Source organism: Rhagoletis pomonella, unplaced genomic scaffold, assembly GCF_013731165.1.
Source record: "Rhagoletis pomonella isolate Grant_MI unplaced genomic scaffold, Rhpom_1.0 Rhpom_scaffold_00026, whole genome shotgun sequence".
Taxonomy (NCBI): Eukaryota; Metazoa; Arthropoda; class Insecta; order Diptera; family Tephritidae; genus Rhagoletis; species Rhagoletis pomonella.
The window spans coordinates 100330-108672 of NW_023458580.1; the positions used below are offsets into that span (position 1 = coordinate 100330).

The 8343-nt window shown below is 31.2% G+C and overlaps 1 long non-coding RNA gene across 1 annotated transcript; it reads right to left on the reverse strand.

Moving 5' to 3' along the window:
• Positions 1 to 4186: 4186 nt before the first annotated feature.
• Positions 4187 to 7256, reverse strand: LOC118749647. The gene is made up of 4 exons (XR_004994258.1): positions 5553 to 7256; positions 5312 to 5493; positions 4523 to 4668; positions 4187 to 4448 (listed from the first exon to the last, which is right to left on the reverse strand). It is a non-coding gene; the product is annotated as an uncharacterized LOC118749647 (long non-coding RNA).
• Between the last annotated feature and the right edge of the window lie 1087 nt (positions 7257 to 8343).

Below are 8343 nucleotides of genomic sequence, written 5' to 3' on the forward strand. Positions count from 1 at the left end.
AATTTCAAAATTTCTTTTTGCTCTCAATTTCTCTTTCCCTTATGCAAATTTTTATCACTGGGCCGTTAAAGGTTTTGAAATTGTGGAACTTTCAGCCCACCCTATTGTTGAAGATCCCTTCGTTTTAGTTTGTTGAATATTCGAATATGTGGTGGCATCCTTTATATTCACCATCACAGCCATTTTGATTTGTTTCGTTGTTTGCTTGTTTACTTTGTCGGAGAAGAGTAGTGAAATTATTAAACGCTTTTTATATTGTTAAAAAACTAAATAAAATATATTTTAGGTACACAAAATATACGTGAATATTGCAAAGATGGTATATTTATAAAAATATAAGTGTTAAATGCTCTTTTTTATATGAAGCTTTGCTAGTGAAACTGCAAAGAATTTACCAACAAATTAGTTAAATAATATTACTAATAAAGTGAAAAGAGTGATAAAAATGTAAACATATACGATTCTTAACATCCCTTAACATCATGACGAAATTCGTTATAGTTTTGTACAAACAACCAAAAACCGATGTAATGGAAAGCCAACCCCTAGTAAGTATAAAAAATGATAAAATGTGACCTTCACCAATATAATTTTTTCGGCCGAAATCCCAGTGTCCCACCCCGCCGCCGCCGATTATTTCTAGGCCTGTCGGCGTAAACCTCTAATAATTAAAACGGGCAACAGTACAAGTATAACTAGTTAGTATTATTAGAAGTTCTGTGTAAAAATTACTTTAGTACTTTATACAAGGTGGTCTTCCATGAACAGCTGAGATTTTCGCCGCGGTAGTTATTAATGTTAAAACGATGTATTCTTGGTCCATTTGGGGTAATTCTGTCTGTCAGTGTGCTATAATTTGTTATTGATATTTGTCTGAATTATCTTTGTGCAGCAGTTTGCAGAAATTATTTTGCTTTGAATCACCGGTTGACTCCAAGCACATTGAATAAGTTACAGCACCAGAGGGTTGCAATTTGCATTTTTTTCATTCGAAGTGGTCTATGAATTGTCAATTTTGTTTACATTTTATTCTGAAATATCAGATTTTGTTTATCTTTTTAACATTTTAGAGAACAAAATCAGCAACAAAACACACGCAGCTTGTTGTATTTGCCTAAGCGATTTTGGGCGAGTCCAACAAGCACGCCAGTCACTCCTCCATTTATATTTTAGCGATCATATTTATATTATTATCAAAAAGAAATGTTAGCATACAAAGCTTCCAAGTACAACCCAGATAGTAATCGGATTCAAAGATTCTCAGTGCAACATCAATTGAACTACAGATTAAAATTTGCCATAATAAAATTTCGCCTTTATTCCCTAATACAATTTTTTTTTGTATTATAATTATGGTGACCATCCGTACTTTAATTCAAAGGACAATACTTTTTCTAAGGTGCTGTCCTTTGACTTTATTTATTTTTCTAAAACCATGTTTTGTCCTTTATTTTAAGGCTTGCCCTTCAAAGACCCTTTTTTGATATATAAAGACTTAACCAATTAGTCTAATTACAAAGGTAAAATATTTACCTCTTTGACTAAGAAAAAATAAGTACATCGGCACAATATGTACCTAGAAATGTGTAATTTTTTGTATTTTTCATACCTTTCTTATTTGGTATCCTATTTTTAAAAACTTTACGTCGCCGAAAAGGTCTCGCTCAGGACTATAATTGGCTCTCAAAAGGTTTTGGCCTTAAAACCGGTTTTGGCCTTAAAACCGGTTTTGACCTATACTCTCACCGATTTTGCAACACTATCCCTAGTTTTTTATTTTTATACTATAAACTTTGCTAAAAACGTGCTTGAATTTATTCACAAACAAAAAAGTTAAAATGGTTTTAATACTTGCGTGGAAGTTTACATTTTAAGTTCATTTTTATTTAACTTTTCATGGTGTAAATTAATGCATTTTGTATGGAAATAGCTCAACCATAGAAAAATATTTGTACACTTTGCCGATTGTAACTCAATTGGTTAAAAATTTCAAATAGTGGAGCGAGTTTCTGTCTTGATTAGCTTAACCTTACTTCTTTATAGCGTCATATTTGATTATATTTTGTCGTTTATACTAAACTAGCAAACCCGGCGAACTTCGTTCCGTCCAAATTTAAATTTTTTATTGAAACATTTTGGTCAAAGATTTTCACCAACAATTCACGGTCACGATTTATATGCTAATATTATAGTTCGGTCTTCGGAAGGCATACTTCCAAGGCAGTCTTAAATAACCCAACAAAAGTGTAATGTCCGCGGAAAAGTTCTTGGAATTTCCCCCAATGATTTGGCGTTTCACATGACGGTCAATCGTACAGCGAAATAAATTTGAAGAATTTGTTCCTCTTCACTCCCTCGCGGGAACAATGATCCGGTTCGATGGTGAATCTCTCCTTGAAACTGTATAGTATAGCTCGTGGCAATTTCAAAATAGCTGAGTATCGTTGTTGCACACAAATACATAGATATACATAGATTTATTTCAGACGAAATACCTTAAATACCTTATCAAGGAGCGCAATAGTTCTGGTAGTTGATTTAACGGAGGTCGTTTGAGATTGACCCGTGGACCCCTAGTGTCTCCGAATGAAGTATTAACGCAGAGTAATATTGGTAAATCATATCCATTGATCCAGTCGGAAAAACTGCAGTTCGACAAACTCAGTGGTGCAGCAGGCCGACGTAATCGGACATTCACGACACTTTCTCTCACTGGACGTTTTTGAGTAATAACTCGACTCCAGCGCTACCCGGCGGCTCCTTTTTGTAAAAGTATTGCCCTTACCATTACCAATACATATTCCGAATATGAGCCAAATCGCGTCATAAATACGAATTTTTAGCCACTTGGCGTTTACATTTTTTCACGGCAATATCCAGAACTTTTTTGCCTTTTGAAGAACTCTAGAACTATTGGAAGGCTACTCAGAACAGCCAACTTCCCAGACATTACCCTGCAGGAAATTCAATTAGTTTGAAAGTGATTTATAAACTACTTTATATTCAATTACAACTTATTGAAATTCTCACTATTTTACCTGCAACGAACTCATTTATTTAACATGGCGATGTCCTAGGAAGCAGTCAATTACCTTTTCCTGCATGTATTTTCAACTAATTTAAAATGCATTTGGATTAAACAACTTGAATATGTATTTATTTCAAATCAGTTTTAATTCAGTTTTTATTCAACTAGTTAAGAAATTATTTATTTTAAACTAATTTTAATTATGTTTAAATACAAGAACCTAAACATACATTGAACTCAAAGTAATTTTTATTTGGTTTTCATTAAACAACTTAAAAATATATTCTTTTTAAACTAATTGCTTTATAGTTTTCATAAAGATATTCATTTGATTTAATTCAAAATATTGTTTACGATTACATTTACAGCATACATTTGTGTACTTTACAGAGTATTTCAAAGTTTCTTTTGTATAGAAAATATAATAAAAATAAAAGAAAGTTCCAGTTAGTAAACTTCACATACAGTATCGGTCATATCAATAGCACTCCCATTTCAAAGTGATATTTATTGCCAATTATGTTTATTTAATTATGTTTAAGAATTTTCAGTTAAAGTACATTTCATTCTATAACAAATTTAAAATATTTTAGAAAACTAAAAAAAATTCAACAAATTTTTATCTAAATTCAAAACTTTTTTCTCAGAAGTGTTAGAATTTATAGTTTTTTAGTTTTATAGCCTATTTAATTTTCAATTGTAATAATGGGCACGTTTCAAGTGGCTAAAAATTTCTTTTAATTTTTTAGATTTTTTTGCCGAAGTATTGCGGTTTTCATCAATATAAAAAAAGTGTTTATTCGTTATATGAAAGCAAATGCGAGAAAAAAATTCTAAAAAATCAACGGTAAATTTTAGCCACTTGAAACTTACACATTATCACACTAAAATTAAATAGGCTATAAAACTGTATACTCAAAAAAATTCTAACACACTAAGTGGCAAACAATATCAAATGGGGGTGCTAATTTTATTCTAGCATATAATACGCTTTTGAAGGGTATTCATTTTTTTGTCATTCGTTAGATTTGGTTGAGTGCCATTAATTGCATATTTCCATACATATGCAAGTGATAAATAATTTTTATTAAATAGATCTGAAATAAATTGTATAGTAATTTAAAGTACATGCTCAAAAAATTTAAAATCTTACTGGCAATTAAAATTTTTTAGACTGAATAATTCAAAGTAGTATGGAAAACACTGCAAAATAATCATTGTTCGATTTTTACTGTTACTCACTTTATGTACGAGGTGTTAATATTTAAGTGAATATAAGAATTGATGTTCATAAGTAAAGCTGCTTAAACTGCTGATTGTTTTTTCCTCATGCATTCGGAATGAAAATAGTCTCTTTTTACAGATTGAATAGGTTTGCGAATCGTGTCCTCAGGATCATTTTCATTCTCATAAAAGGCGTCTAGTTATATGTTGGAAGAATAATTTAAAGTAAATGAAATAGTTTAATAGTTATCATTATACAATATACAATACCTTTTAGGACAGAGTAAAAATTGTTATAGTATTTTAGACTTTTCTGTCCATGTGTGCCGTCGACGTTGTATTTAAGTATGCAATCCTGACTAAGTATCGACAAAAGCTTCTTTTTGTCCTCTCATAAGGAATTTCATTCCTTTGACCTGCAAGAGGTTATATAAAAATATATGAATATAACACTCATGGGGAAAATAATAGGTGTGCTACGTTTTCACCGATTTTGACATTTCTTCTATTTTTTATTTTATGTTCATTAATTTTTGTATAAAAATATAGATTATTCTATAACAAAAACCAAATTGTCATCATACCAAACTTTTTTTAGAAATGTAGTTTGAAACTTTGATGAACATTTTTTAAATTTTTCTCAATTTTATACAAAGTTGGCATTTAAAATTTTCATACATGAAAATGTATATAGTTTTTAATATTAAAAAGTAATGAACATTAAATAAAAAATTTGGTATATAAAAGTACTTTAGCGTACTTTATAATATAATTATAATGTAATTAATATAATATAATATAAAGTTTATATGGAAGAAAATGACACGCACCGTCAGCAAAAAAAGTTTAAAATATTTGGGTGTAATTGTTAAAGTTTTTTGAATTTTTATAATTTTTTTTATAAAGTTCGAAATGTGGATTTATGTGGTGCCGGTTGTGTAATGTAGACAAAAGAGAAATAACCAAAACTGGTCAAAATGGCACTTAACTTCATCAGCTGACCACAAGTGTATATTATTGGTAGGCATTCACATTTGGTTGGCAATGAATTATACTTACATAAATTGATCTGTTTGCTTCGTTTATTTGTTTATCAACAGTTGCTAAAGCGTCCTCATTATGTACTGGAAATGATGTGCAGATAGAAATTTCAGAACTTTCTTTTCGAACCAAAGATTTGATCAGCACAGTTTGATCCGCTAGCACCTCCATGATAGCTTTATTATGCTGTAATTGTTGCTCTGGCAAGAATTAAATATTAGTAGGCAAAATTTATAAACATATTTATTTATATACTTACCTTTTGTATTATTTATTTCTGCCTGGAAAAATCACGTAGCTCTGCACAATTACAGCAATTACCCTCTGGAGTAACATTTACCTTTTTTATTTTCGGTTTCGTATTTTCGGAGTTTTTCAAAGTTATTTTTCTTTTATACATTTTCGTTTCTTCAATAGAGCAATGTAGCAGTGGTATCAAAAGTAATTGATTTTTAAGTGGCAAACCAACAAATTTGTGTGTGATTTGATCTAAAGTAAAGTTCTCTTCTGGACCTAAGCTTTCTGGATATACAATACATATGCCCAGAGACGTGATAGAATCAGTGGGTTCTTTAAAAAGGCTTTCAAGTTTGGTAAATTTGTTTCCAGTTATAAAAATTTTGCTGTCAATTTTTTTGAAACCAATCACTTTGATTGATGTATTTGATGAAATAGAACAGAAGTTGTCAGGACTAAGGGAACTTATAAAATAATCCTGATGTGAAATGCCAATGATTCTGTTCTTCTTGTATTTTACTTCAGACCCTATTTTTCCGACCATAATTTTTTCATTATCGATTTTTTTAAAGATTTGTTGCAATACTTGCGAGGGCTTCTTCACATATTTCTTCAATGTTTGAAGATAATTCTCAAAAGGATATGCTGAAAAATTTGCTAGATCTCCAAGCACATTTACTGAATCTGTTAAATGCAAAAGTCCATGAATATTATGCGATAAGCTATTTTCTCCAAAAATTATGGGAAAATTCTTAACAAACAGCTGCAACATATTTTGAGCAGTAGGAATATTTTTTATGCAATTTTTAGGACACGACAGCAAACGATAAGCACAGAATAATAAAAGGAATTCATCATAAACATCATCATGAACCTTATTTTTAAGAACAACTATGCCCGTGTATAAGCCGAACTGTCTGAACTCTATTGCTTTCCAATTCGCTAGCTCATCAAAACTTCGAGGCCTTCGAACAAATTCCTTTGGCACACCAAGTGTTCCGATATTCCTTTCTTGTTTTCTTTACTTAATCTGTAATTGCATTTATCATAAAACATTCTCGACAAAAATTTTCTAACAACTCCGAGATCTAAAAGATGCATTGGGTCAAGTGGTACTTGCGTTATTATATTAAAGTCAATGCTCTCCAAAGGAGTTTTGATATTGTAGAAAAGCTTTTGATGGTGCTTCAAGTATTTCCTTGAGCGAAAATCTTCATTTGACAATAAGTCCCCACTTTCAGTAGAATAAGTTAGGGTATTATTGATCTTTTTCCCAATTTGACAACATTTGGTGCATCCATGGCTTGAAGTATGGGAAGGAACGCCACACACAAAAGATTTAGCTAGCGCATCGCATATCAGCGCTCCTACTTTAAACGGAATTAATTTGTTGCTTATAGTAGTGCCGTTTGATATTAAATGTTTGAGTTCATCTACTAAATTCAATAGGAATTCACTAATATCATCGGGCTTTTTGTACCCAAAGTACACACCGACACAAAATGTAGAAATATTGCTTGCGTTCATAATCTTCTTTAAAATGGGCCACAATTGAGCTTTAGAACTCTTAAATAATGGCAGCCCATCGACATTTATATTAACAATAATTTCAGATAAAAGATTTACTTCACCCGCAGCCCTACATATTTGGTTTTCTACACCAAAATGGCAATAAACACCAGGATTGATTTTGTTATTATTCTATTAGGCTGTTTTCCAATTAAAGTTGAAGCACTGAGTGGTACGTTCTCCTCTTTCAGAATCACTAATAGTTGCTCGAGGCACTGGCGAGACAAGGTATTCCCCAAAAACCACTCTTTTATTTTTTCTATGAATGTTTTCACGTTATTTGAAGCTAAACCTATAGTTTCTTCTTCAAAACTATCATTAACATATTCAACATTTTCTATTTCTTTAGTTTTTTCTTTACTATAATCACTCGCACTTGCAAAAGCATATTGGTCAAGCAAAGCCACATTTTTTCCCTTTTATTCTTCACTTGCCTTCTCAAATGTCTTTTACTGAAACCACTGCTCATTTTACCTTTTTTGCAATTAACTTATATTCTTTTTATTGTTTTTAATACGTTGAAAATACTTTTTATGTAGAAATAAGTACACTTATTGAAATTCGCGAACTATTCTCGAACGCAACATAAAACAAGTGACGCGAAAAGAAAAACATAAACAAGGAAAAAAAACATGGCATGCTAAGGCTAAGCACATACTGGAGCAGCGAGCAAAGCGAAGATAGACGCGAAGAGAAACAAACACGTATGTACGCATAGGTACCCATATTCGCGAATATTGCGACGATTCGGTAGAAGAGAAAAGCATTTAATTCAACCAAGTTTGTTTTATTTGCATTTATCGTTTCTCAATATCAAGGCATATGTAAAGAATAGGGTCCTTCGAGCTAGAAAAAAAGGAAAGGTGGGCAAGGTCCGCATTCTTCCACTGATTCTAACGGTATGAAAATTTGTTGATGCAAATTAATAGGGGGTGTGTTAGAGAGGGGTAAAGGTGGAATTTTCAATATTGTTAAAAGCTTACATTTCGAAAAGTATTGAACCGACTTTCAAAATGTGGGTATGGTTGGAAAGGTAATAGATTTATTCATAAAATACATATACATTTCGAGAAAAACAAAAAGAACGAAATTATACCCAAGAATGCGACGCTGTTTTATAATATACATATAGTGAAAATTTAGAATAAAAAATTGAGCGAATATTAGGGCCCGTTGAAATTATATATTATATATACCTATGTACATATATGTCAAATGAATGCTTCAAAAAATTGCAAACACGG